Source organism: Canis lupus, chromosome 15, assembly GCF_011100685.1.
Source record: "Canis lupus familiaris isolate Mischka breed German Shepherd chromosome 15, alternate assembly UU_Cfam_GSD_1.0, whole genome shotgun sequence".
Lineage (NCBI taxonomy): Eukaryota > Metazoa > Chordata > Mammalia > Carnivora > Canidae > Canis > Canis lupus.
The window spans coordinates 48,238,277-48,252,041 of NC_049236.1; the positions used below are offsets into that span (position 1 = coordinate 48,238,277).

At 34.5% G+C, this 13,765-nt stretch overlaps 1 protein-coding gene across 5 annotated transcripts in view; it reads right to left on the bottom strand.

The window, feature by feature from the left end:
• The window catches only part of IQCM (IQ motif containing M), a 436,649-nt gene extending 423,837 nt beyond the window's left edge, over positions 1-12,812 (bottom strand). For all 5 annotated transcript variants that reach the window (XM_038558977.1, XM_038558978.1, XM_038558974.1 and 2 more), the window contains exon 1: positions 12,532-12,812. The gene's annotated coding sequence lies outside the window, so the exon portion shown is untranslated. The remainder of the gene's footprint in view (positions 1-12,531) is intronic.
• Positions 12,813-13,765: the final 953 nt, after the last annotated feature.

A 13,765-nucleotide genomic window follows, 5' to 3' on the forward strand; every position in this document is an offset into this window, starting at 1 on the left:
AGTTATCAAGATTATGTCATCACATGCCTGTTTAGAAATGAATCTGCTCTTTACCAGGAGGGAATTTGAGATGTCAGAAAGAAAGCTATCTACTGTCCATCAAATTGGGTGATAATAGACCAATTACATTGGATTGATACTGAATATCAAGCTATGGCTTATAAAAATGCCTGACATACAGCACTTTATAGTTCTAGAAAGGACATTCATACATATTATGCAGCTAGAAAATCTCAGAGAACATCACAAAAAGGTTAGCAAGTTACAAGCAAAGAGGGAACAAAAACCCAACTAGAGGGCTCTTTGCAAGTGGACTCAGTAGAAGTTGATAATGAAAATGTCCACATATCTAAGGGGTCTCAGCTGCATGATGTCATCAGTGCTTACATCCATTAATCACAAATCTAATCATGCCATTGGCTGATTTAAACCCTTCATGGCTTCCCATTGTTCTTGATATAAAGGGGAAAAAAACCCACTTTTTAAAAATCACCTATATTACTTTGCACCTTTCCCCAGATTCCCAAAACTATACCCCCTCAGTTTTCTTCTTCACCTCAAGTGTCCTGCCCTATATTTTTATCACTAAGGCATCATGCTTTCTCCTTCCACAGTTTCTTTGCACTTGTTCTTCCTTCTGAAATGCTCTTCCATCATTGCTCAGGAATCAATTCCTATTCTTCCCATCTGAGCTCAAGCTTATTCAGTTAATACTACTCAGGCCAAAAATGTTGTGTCCTCTTCCTTCAGAGCATTTATCACAGTTGTAGGCTTACTTTCAATATTAATATAATATTTGGGCATTATCAATCTTCTCCAATGAGGCTGTGAACTTAAGAAGAGGAGGAACTATGTTTATTTTTACCCACAACGGAATCTGCAGAACCAACTTATTACCGCTTACTGTCTTTTTAGGGAGTTGGCATGTTAGTGGTTGAAAGCAAAGTCTTTGGAGTCAGAAAGACCTAGCTTCAAATTCAATTTTCACATGTGACTAGCCCATATAACTTTGGGCTGGTTACCTACTCCCTTAAATCTTAATTTCTTCATTTTATAGTAGGAATAATAATAACCTAACCTTACCTTAGATTAATTGTGGAGATTTTAAAAAATCACATAGTAGGCAAATACAAATGAGTATTTCCTTCCCAAGTTCCTCCACTATTCTAGTATACAATTTATATTTGGAAAGAAAGTGAATGATGCTTTGAATTTAATTAAAGAGTCCTGTCAAAATTATTTAAGTATAACCTTTACTATGGATCAGGTATCATTAAAGGATAAACTCAAATGAAATGTGTTCTTTGATGCAAGAAATCCTGAAGTGTTAGTGGGATGAATAACTCACATGGTATAACTTGTGGGGGTAATTAGACAATGACAATCTGGGCTCTAAATTAAAAGATAAATTAAAGACTAAAGGAGAGTCATTGCATAATTAAGAATGAAATCCTCCCTATAACATAGGTTGAAATTGTAATATAATATCAAAAATGACAGTGAAACAGCACAACTGAGCAACTATAAATTACACTCTCAGATAACCCAGGGGTCAGGCCATATGTCAGGGAAAAACACTCATATGCACACTCGCTTCCCTCTAGTATCAATTAAATAGATGCCAAATCCAGCTCTTATACATTTATGCTAATAAATGATTTGAAGTAGTAGTCATCCAATTTTAATGGCCTTTCTCTTTTAAATTTATCACCTCAATATTAACATAAAGATAAATATTATGAATTTATACTCCTTAATATTCTCTTATATGTTAGATTATTGACTTCATTTTAGAAAGAGCAATGGTTATTTTAGATAATCAAACTTTCAGTAATTAAAAAGCAAGGCAATATAAAGTGAGAATAATTTTATTCAGGCACCAAAATTTCTAATAAAAGGATTAATAATGAGATTTATGCTTCATATTTCATTACACATAAATAGCCCTTGTAGGTAACATTACTTACAGACTAAATTTTATTACTATCTTTTGTTGTTTTTCTCCATCTTTCTTTCATTGACTCTAATTATCCTTTTTATCTAGAAAATGTTTAATGCGCATTCTGCAGTCATGCTATTAAATGGCTGAAATTTCTAAAAGGCTCATTCTACATCAGAAACATAATCATACTTCATACTATGTCCTTATTTTTCACCATGTAGATGTTTAAATGAAGAGGCTATCATAGAATCAGAGGCAAAATTCCAGAATCCCATTCAGTTACTTGGAAATTGACATCACTGCAAACAGTACACTTTAAAACTATCACACTGGAATCCTAAATCTTAAACTCAACATAGAGATTAATTATCAGTAGAAAAATAAATATGGGTTGAGAAATAAGGTTGTTTTTTCTTCCACAACATGAGGAGAGTACATATACAACTGACATCAAGAACAGGCTAACCAGAGACTAAACAGATGCAAACAGGATGCCAAGCAAAACTGAGCTTTCTGCCAAAGGTTTTCCCCAAGAGGTGAATAACATTTTCCATAAGTCTATGGAAATTGCAGAATTGGTTTTGTAATGAAATACTCTTAGCCACTTTTTCATGTATGATTTAACATTTCTGTTCTCTACTGAATAGTATAGGTTGTATTAATTACATCAGAGGGAACCCCATATTTATTATTCAATGAAAAGATAACAATATTTTAATTTACTTGAGAAAGTCTTACCAATGTAAAAATGAAAATGTGCATTTTTAAACTTACTTTTTTGATGGTATAAGACTACATACACTTAGAGTGTAATGCTGCAAGATCGAAATTAAATATAATTTAATTTTAATCCAGAGGAGCACTCTGGATCATGTGATGCTAATTGCAAAGTATTATAATTTAAAAAGCCATATTGTAATTTTCATAAAAGCTACATGTTTGGGTCACTTGGAAGGTTAGATAACCATATAAGGGAAGTTGATTTTTTAAAAATATTTTCTGTCCAATTGTTCATAGGTGCATCATAGGTGATTTTCAAACAACAGAAAAATGTGACATATCAGTAATACCTATTTTTGTCTTTGACCAATTGTCAGTTATCTACTTCTATTATTATTGGTGCTCAATAAGTATATAAACAGAAGCCAAAACTGGCTACTGTGCTTACTGTTTTTATTTTCCTAGATTATTTCCAGAGATTAGACAAGCAAACAATCAAACCAAGTTATGAAAAATAACGAAATCCTGCAACATTGTTGTGAGTCAGGCAGTAATGCACCTGACTAGTCTCCAAAGTGTTCAGAGAAACAAAAGCTTTCAGAAGTTTACAACCATGGCATAAAAGCAGGCTCTATGCCTGGCCCTGTGCATTTCAGCACTAGAGCAATGGTCACATGTCATACAGAGTATCCTACAAAGATACATAAATTGTCTGTATCCTTGACTGGGCACCTGTGACTTTGGAAAATTAAATTTCACATTCATTATTTATGAGGTCAGCACAAATCCCTTGATGGAATTTCAGCCTAATTAGGAAGTGTTAAGAAAGGTTTGGATCTCCGAACTAGTTCACATAAATGCTCCACTGGTATAAAAAGTAGACAGCTACCTTCTGACTGAGGACAAGCCATGAATCCATATTATTTATACCCAAGATCATCTAGAGAAACTCCAATTTGTTTTTTATTGTCACAGTTGTGAATTTTATATGTTCAGGGCTACCTCCAAATTTCTTCCATGCCAAAGGAAGCAGGAGACAGGAGACCAGATATTTTCCTTTTTCACTCTGTCTTTCCGTACCTCTTTCCTCATTGTCTGTCAGTTCTTTTACTTTACTCCTCCTTGTGCCCCTTTGCTCTAATAATTCCACCAGCTTCGAACCCACTCCCTATATTCTTTCCTGGCTCCCAGCTATAAAATCAGGTAAAACTAGAGATTATTTTAAGTAAAACTCATCTAAAACATATACCGTTTTACACATGGATGTTATATGTTGGTTTTTAGTTTTTCTACTTTTCCCAGAACACAAATTTGCCACCACAAAATTTTCACATGTTTTGTTACAATACCTCATCAAGGTTTCATGTTAGTAGGTCTTGAGAATCAGTCATTCAACTTTTTTTACTGGATCTGTGCAGTATGCAGTCCATGACAGAATTTATATGGGATAAAAGAGAGGCAGGGGACAGGAAAACACTTGAACCTTTCATTGTTCCTAAAATTCTTTAAAAACAAACAAACAAAAAAAACAACAAAAGCATAAATACTTAAATAACGACATAATGTTCAAAATGCATGCTATTACTGAGGCAAGATGGCAACCTGAACACAAGTATTTTGCTTTCTTCCTTTCAAATCACACTGAAATGAATCTAAAAATGCAGAAAAGGGAATAAAATGGCAAAAGTGAATGAATTTGGAAAGCAGGGCAGACAGTAAGTTCTGAGTGGCCTGCAATGTTTCATGAATTTAGAGAAGACAGGATGCAGATGGGATTATCGGGGTAACAATATGTGTAAAGACAAAGCCAGTGATTGCAGATGAGGACTGTAGAGAAGGAAGGTCTATTTTGCCTGAGAGGACCCAGAAAGGTTCTAACAATGCAACCTGGAAGCATGGAAGGCAAAAACAGGCTGTATAATTTTAGAGGGTATTTGAATGAAGGTTTAACTAGTCCCTCCTGCTTTCACTTTCAGACAACTGACAGAAATACACACAATACAGCCTATCCCTAAAGAATTTAGAAGGTTTTTTTTTTCTTGGAAGGCTTATCTTCCAAAGAAAAGTACCAGAACTGTCCATTATACAGTACACATCTTAAATTCAAGCATATCTACCAGTCAACATGCCCCCTCAAATACACATAGTTTATACTCAGGGGGACATAGAGGTATACAATGGCAAAGGAAAGCTACACCAGTGAGTTATGTTAATAAAACTTCCCAATTAACAAGTATGAATGATCAACCATGCATCATCAGACATTTGAAGAAACTCAACAGCACAAGAGAAGTCTAAGAAATATTGCAACAATATAATAAAAATAGACTTCTATGGTGGAAAAAGGAGTAATTTGAGAATAAGATTTTAAGGGAAATTAAAAATATAATTACTGAAATGTAACTTGTGTCAACTATACTCAAAATTTTTTTAAAAGCATAATTACCAAAATTAAAATTCAATGAAAGAACTCTAAGATAAAATCAAGAAAACACGGAGTAAAAAGAAAAAAGATAATAAATTAAAAGGTTAAGCTATATATAGATGTAGACATTTCAAACTTCATTGTACTTTAATAAACAATATACAAGACGTAATTTTTTATAACTATAAAATATGCAAAGAGACAAGAAACTCATAATCAAGAGAATATATACATATTTTCCTTGATGGGGTTACATCCCAATAAACCCAACATACATTGAAAATACCTTAAGTTGAAAATGTCTTTAATACACCTAACCTACCAAATATTATATCTCAGCCTAGCCTACCTTAAACATGCTCAGAACACTTACATTAGCCTACAGGTGAGCAAAATCATCTAACACAAAGCCTATTTAATAGTAAAGTGTTGACTATATCATGTAATTTATTGAATACTGTACTGAAAGTAAGAAACAGAACAGTTGTGTGGGTACAGAACGGTTGTAAATTGTGTGTTGATTGTTTATCCTGGTGATCATGTAGCTGACTGGGAGCTGCCACAGTGCAGCATCATAAGAGAGTATAATACTGCATATCAGTAGCCTGGGAAAAGATCAAAATCTGAAGTATAGTTTCTAGTGACTAGTATCATTATAAAGTTAAAAGAACTGTAAGCAGAACCATCAAAAGCTAGGAAACGTCTATATTCAATACAAGCAAGATACAATGAATGCAAAAATGTAGTACTCAGAAGATAAATGGAAATTCTAAAAAAGAACTGAGGGGAAATTCTAAGACTGAAAAATACAATATGTGAAATTTAAAAATTCTTTGGATGGACTTAATTTCTGGATTGCACACTGCAGAAGAAAGAGTATTAAACTTGAAGAGAGGTCAAAAGTGATAAAATTTAAACTGAACATAGATAAAGAACAAATGGATAACACTTTAATTATTTTAATCATCACTTTTCACTCTCAAAATTATCTTGATTTAGATTTGATAATAAATCATAGTTACCCTATTACATATGAAGTTGTAGCTTCTGATCTTCCAGGTTTGATTTTGTCCAACTGCTATGAATGAGATCATTTATTTCTTTATAGATAATACGTTAGTAATTAAGATAAAAACTCAAAAGTGGTAGGTGGCATCTTAACTCTAGTATAGCTGTCAGCTCCCATTGATGTGATTAGCCAAGACTATAAGTTAGCTTGCTTTTCTACTCACATATGCTATTTCATAAGAAGCCCAATAATTCCTAAAATAGATTATATTTCAAAAGCTTAACAATTTAGAGCAGCTTTAAAAAAAAAAGAAACATCTGTTTAAACTAAAATATTGTTCAACCCTACCAAAGACACAACTACATTGCATTATCCCTGCTACATAGCAAAACACAAAGAAAGAAAATACATTTCTGAAGGAAATATTTCTTTCAATCAAAGAGTTGCTGAACTGATCTCCTGAAAAATTCTGGTATCTCTGCTTTGCTTTTGACCATTAGTCTCATAACCCTGATTATTTATTCCTTTAAGTTTAAAATAAAAACGGTTTCATTAAATTGCTTTCCTCTAGTTAATGGAAGTTTAATGAAAAATGTTTAATTGAATTAAACATTTGTTTATACATTAAACAATTATTTAATAAATAAAATATAATAAAAACCATATATGTTTTATGGCATATTTCTAATAATTTTTATTTTTAATTATTTTTTAAGGGTCTACATTCTCTTTCCCCAAACATTAAGGCATATATATTACACAAAATGTAACATATTCCAAGCAAAACTACAAAGCCATTGCTCCATAGTATCCAATAATATTAACTTAAAGGCTTGTATCATAGAAAACACACTGGCCCACAATACTTCAAAGTTCAAAGTTTGTCTTTGTCATTGTCCCATTACTCTTTCTTAACTCATCTCCTAGCTCCTGGGGTTCACCTTCCTAATCCCAGTATCCCGTGCCTGCATGCTGCCCTTGAGATGTCAAGTGAGCCCACTTCAGTGCCCTCTTTCAGGCTTGCCTTATAATGTAGAACTCCGGGGACTAAATTACTTCCTTTTCTCTCTTTCTGACCGCCCATCAAAGCCTCCATTAACTAGAGAAAAGCAACTTAATTAAACCAATCCATATTGAATTATAAATGATTGATTAACAGACTACTCAACTCTCCCCAGGATATTTTTACTTAAAAAAGAGAGAGAGAGAGAGAGAGAGAAAGAGAGAGAGAGACTGTAATCTAGGTAAATCTGTAATTGACAGAAATTGAAACAGTTCAAAAAAGCAGGGGGAAATATATAGGTTTCTGCCAGGGAGATATGTTTGGAGAGAAGGGCCTTCTGAGGGTCCTTAAATGATCCCTGTTGGGGGCCACCTAACTCAGCCTCAATTCCTGACTGGGAGAATAAAGCATTGACTGAAATGCCCTTTTCCAGTTTTATAAGTGAGCAGCAAAGTACTCTCAAAGGAAGACATTTGACTTTGAAACAGACTTCAGAAGTTGAAGTATGGTTTATTACTCCTCTGGGTGAACTGAGAAATATAAATGCTTCTTTTAACTTGGAGTCAAATTCCCAAGAGCCATCCTTAAACACCAAGTATCACTGTGACAAAGGTCAAATCCTCTGTCACGTGGGAATGACCCTACAGATACTCTTTTTAGATTAATCCCATATTTTTTTAACTTTTAATTGGAGGATGGGAGTGAACACCAGAAATATATGATATAACCACATATTACGGAAACACAAATGAGAATATAATGGCAGAGGAGCCTCTACAAACTTCAAGGTAAAGTTCAGCCTCTCACCTCATCTATCTTACCTTCTAGATCATCTACACACATACACACACACACAAACACACATACGCACACACACTCAAGTGATGGTAAAAATTACCATTTTCCAAATATTATTTACAGAGTATCCTCTTAAAATTCAGTGTAAATACGGCCTAAACACTTTCAAGTAACACTGATAAAAATGCTAACATATCTTTATTGTTGAAAAAATAGGTTAGAAGTAATTACAACTCCCCTTTTCCTTTGTTTGACAGTGTATTTTTTTTCCTGCCTTATTTGAGGCATAAAATACAAAGAGAAGAAACCATTTCCTTTTTACCTCCAGTTTGATCTATGTAAATTAAAGCTGATCCTCCACTCTGGCTAATTATAAATTTTGCCCTCCTCTACAACAAGGTGACAACACAGACCTCTGTGGTCATGATAAAAGTCTTTAGCATTTTACTTTGTTATAACAGTTGTAAAAATCAACAACTTGACCCTCATTATGAGTCAACTGCATTAATATCTTTGGCTTCAAGATCCTTTCTGCAGAAATGTCAGGCTATACCTATACCTATTCTTTGGTGAATTTTTTCACTGAATAAAAATATTATACTTTGTCTTAATTTTCAAAATTCACACGGTTGGCTGGACTTAAAAAAAAACTACCACACAAGAAGGAGATAGTTGCAATTATCTATACCCTGAACAAGAAAATTTTTAATTGATATTTTTTCCTTTTAGCTCAAAAACTAAATCCTTCTAAGCAAACTTTCTACACCAAACCCTGTGTACCATTAATTTAAGATCTGCCTTCTGAAAGCTTCCTATCCAAAGATACATTTAGAATAGGGGGGGATCTCTGGGTGGCTCAGTGGTTTAGCACTTGCCTTTAGTCCAGGGCATGATCCTGGAGTCCCAGGATCGAGCCTTACATCGGGCTCCCTGCATGGAGCCTGCTTCTCCCTCTGCCTGTGTGTCTTCCTCTCTGTGTGTGTGTGTCTTTCATGAATAAATAAATAAAATCTTTTTAAAAAAAAAAAAAAGAATAGGGTGTTCCAGGGCAAGACAGCATACTTAACCAATGTATCTAATGTGACCTCTTTTTTTAAAACATGAACCCACTAAGAAGAGGAAGACCAGGAGAGAAAACAGTAGCCGCTAATTTTGGAAGGTAGAAATCAGGTACATGAGCAGTAATTGAATTATCAGACCCCCGAAAGTTCAATTTAAAGTGGCAATGGGCATAGCCAAGAAATAACTAGTTACACAACAGATTCCCCAAAATGTTCAGCAACTGGTAGCACTAGTTTCTCTAGAACTCAGGGTAAAGTGGGGCAGGCAGGTAAAAACCTGAAATTAGAAGGATTGGATAAAATGATATGAAAAGTGGTTAGATACCTACATGTCTTCTACTCCACTTCACTGAGTTATGCCCCTCACCCCTGCTCACTTCCACCTCCACCACTCCCACTGAAGCCTGGAAAGAGTAAAACAGTTCTTTAAATTGGGGGGAATCCCAAGCAACTGAGGACATGGGAAACTTAACTGAAAGCAACGAGATTAAGTAACTGTGCCTATAGAATGCAAGGTCCTGAGACATCTGCCTTCCACCCCCACAGCCCCTTTTTTAGTGTCAGATGGCTGACAGCTAGAACTTTTCCCTCCAGAAAGATTAGAACACATTTCTCTAGGAAGTTTGATCAACCCAATCAATGACCCACTCTTGTCTCTCACAGTAAAACTTAAAATTTGACATTGCTAAAATGCTTGGAGCTTCCAAGAAGCTTTTCAGTCCCCTACTTAGAGAACATAAACCAAAACAAACATTTTATTTAAGAAGTAACTTGTCAGACACAGGGGCTATTCAGGGAAAAAAAAAAATTCAAAAAAATCAGAACAAATCAAAATATCTCATCCATGACACAGGGATCCAAATGTTACAAATAAGAATCATTCAAAGAACAACCATAAAAAGAACTATTAGAAACTAAAATGCATGATTTAAAAATCAATATAAGGGATAGAAGATAAAATTGGAGCAATCTCCCAGAAAGTAGATCAAAAGGATAAAAAGATGTGAAAAAGAGGAGGGAGGAAAAATACAAAAGATAAGAGTTTAGGTCAATGACTATAAAGCAGGATTTCCAGGAAGACAAAACAGAGGAGAGAAAATCATCAACAAAGCAATTTAAGAATTTTTCATCTTTCCAACCAGAGCAATTGAAGTTTGAGAAAGAATTGAGTTGGGTGCTCGTTAGTGAAGTTTCTCCACGTTTCAGTAGGAAACAAATCAAGGTAGCATCAAATATCTAAGCCAAATAGAACATTTTTCACTTATTAGAATTTATTTGACTCATTTTTTTTTAATTTTTATTTATTTATGATAGTCACAGAAAGAAAGAGAGAGAGGCAGAGACATAGGCAGAGGGAGAAGCAGGCTCCATGCACCGGGAGCCCGATGTGGGATTCGATCCTGGGTCTCCAGAATCGCGCCCTGGGCCAAAGGCAGGCGCCAAACCGCTGCGCCACCCAGGGATCCCTTGACTCATTTTTATACTGAGCTGGAGCAAACTGACCCATATCTTAATAAGGAGTATCTCTAAAGAACTCTCATTGGTTAGTGCTCAACAATGTCCCCCTCTCCCTAGAAAAACAAAGAAACCAGCAGGTGGTGAAATTATTATTCCAGAGTCTTAAGCACAGATTGCCTCTTCTCACAATTTGACAAAGTACGAAAGTTGTTCTGACCCATTTAGAATCCCAAAGCTTCATTATAAACCTCCCAAAATTTGGAAACCTGCAGTTCATTAGAAACATGCTGGGATTCAGGGCTTCATGAAGGAGTTGCCTAAATTGTATGAGGCAGTTGAAAAGAATCTTCTGAATTCCTTCACATTTCTAAAAATAAACAGGAGACTCTCTGGATAAGCTTAAGATACAGAAAATCAAACACACTCAGGATCCTAGGTTCTTTCATGCTCATCAGAATAAAACACTTCTCATACTACGTAAACTTCTCAAATACAGAGAATTATGTTTAAAAACTGCAAGACATTCCAAGAGGAAATAAAGAAGAGCAAATTTCCATCAGATATAGATCAAGTAATTTCATTCCAAAATAATTTATGTTGGTATTCCCATATTATAAATCATAGTAGAAGCCTATAACTTCCTCTCCTTGAAAATATATAACTGGCTATGCTGTATTGGAAACAGCTCTAGAAAATGATGATCTCTTATCACTAGGATTGTATTCACAACCTGTTCCAAAAGAACCACCCAGTCTCTATCAAGTCAATTGTCTTATGTTGATAAGGTAATTTCTTTTTTTTTAAAGATATTTATTTATTTATTAATGAGAGACACAAAGAGATAGGCAGAGACATAGGAAGAGAGAGAAGCAGGCTCCCTGTGGGGACCCCAATGCGGGACTCAATCCCAGGACCCGGGATCACTCCCTGAGCATGAAGGCAGACGCTCAACTACTGAGCCACCCAGGTGCCCCAATAAGGTAAACATGGACAAAGTGATGTTTCTCTACTTTATCACTAGTAAAGTGTAAACATAGTATCTTTGAGTCTGTTTTCAGAACTCCATGACAGATTTTTTCATAGCAAATCACAAATACCAACCAGGGCTCCAGAATGTTAACTCTGGTTATTCTAACAATCACTATTCACCTCTGTCTCACTTCACTTAGAAACAATTGAGAATAATTTCTCTGATCTATCTCTTTGGTCTATCATTAGCATGTGATCCAATGGACAGAGACCATCAATTATAAAAAAAAAAAAATGTATAATGCTCAAGTAGATCCTATGTATTACCACTTTAGAATCTAAATTAAAAAAAAATGTATAATGCTCAAGTAGATCCTATGTATTACCACTTTAGAATCTAAATCACATTATCACAGTTAAAATCTGGGATTTTGTCATGCCTTGTTCAGTAAAAATCTTTCTGGAGATCAACTATGTCTGTGCCCAAGTATACCCCAAAATCTATATCTAAACAACATGTATTGTTTAATGATGGAACTGACTTTCAAAGGAAAGCAAGAAAAATAAATGTCCTATTCTTCAAAAAATGGCATTATTTTATTTTCTCAAAGAACTATTGGTCTCTATTGATAACAGTTAAAACAGCTCAGTATCAACGTTAAATGTATTTAATTTGACAAAATTCTTTTGATTCTTTTCACTTTTAAGTGAAAATTTGTAAGTACCCCCAAATAAATAAGTCAACTCACAAGGTTGCATGGGGATATAGTTTATAACTGAGTTGGCATGAAGATGCAATGCTACCTAAAATCAGACTTTGGCCAGAGGTCTTAATTGTCTTCATACACAATGTGGTCTATTAGTAACCTCCACTTAAAACTTTTTCCTTTGGAGGCCATTTGCTCTCCCCTTCTTATAAGGCAAAAAACTCTAAGAACTAACTGACAACATTTTTTCATCTTATAAAACAGAAAACATTGTTGACAATATATCTCAACATCTCTAAGCAAAAAAAACTCTATCAATATAATTTTGTCAAATCCTAAAAAAAAATATACTTCTTTGGACAAATTCCATGGCCATAAAAAGGGCCTTACAAAATAATTTAAAAGCTTTAAAAAAATACAAATAATTAATATTACTTACCCCAACTGATACTGCTTAACTATGTACCTTTGCCTTAGCTTCAATGAATCTTATAGAAAAAAACTCATTGCCCCAAGGTGATAATGATCTCAGTTGCTTGATGGTACCTGATCCCTATACTCTTCCTTTATTCTTCTTTTAATCTATAATTATACAACTTTAAAATTTTTGTTTAAAATTTTTAAAACCAATTCCAGATAAGTCATGAATGATTTAAACAGTTCTTTAGATCCTGACAATACTGTGGTTATTTCCTACTTTTCACATATGTCTGCTTTCATTAGACACCCGAAGAATTCTAGAACCAGAATATTTCCTTGTGATGTACTAGATGATAATTTGCTGTTACTGTAAAACTACTTCTATCAAGGTGAGCCCTTCTGCTCCAAACAAAAATACAGGCTAACTTCCTTGGTGAAGAACAGCAAATCTGACCAAAGAAAAGAGTAAAATGCCTCACAGAAGGAAGACTCCACTTTCAACATACAAGTTTTAGAAGAATCAATAAAAGTTAACTGAAGATTGAACATTCCTTATTTTTCATTTCTTAAAATATTTACCATCATGTAACCATAAAATTACAGTTGTCCATGATGATTAAAACTTCAGTATTTATAAATGCCAAGTATTAAGTTACATCAAAAAACTTGATCATTCTCAATGTTGTATTCAACATCAGATGCAAAATTATCAAATGTTACACAGTTGCCAGATCTAGAAAATTGAAATAACACTGCAACGACCTCTTATTGGTTTAAAGTTATAAGGGTTATCTCAGCTTGACTGTGCTCAATAGCAAATGGTTTAAATACTGTGATTTGCATCTTATTTTAATACACACCCCAGTGGATTAAAGACGGATACCTTCTTGAGCATCATTTTTCTCTCTTTTCTGCAACATGAACACCAAACAGTGGTCCTCAGTCAGGGGTGATCTTTACTCCCGGGTTGGGAGAACATTTGACAATGGCTGGAGAAATTGTTCATTATCACCTGTGTATAGTGTGACCAGCATCTAGATAGCTACAATGCACAGGACAACTCCTCTGCCCCCTACAAATACTCAGCCCCAAATTACTATTCTGTGAAGGCTGAGAAACCCAGCTACAAGGACTAAACACTAAAAAGCTCCTATTAGGTGCTATGCCTCAGGTTGAAATAAGGAAGGAGAAAGAACTCAGGCTGACATATAACTTCTTCTATGGTCAGGTTAACCCTGGAATTTATTCTACAT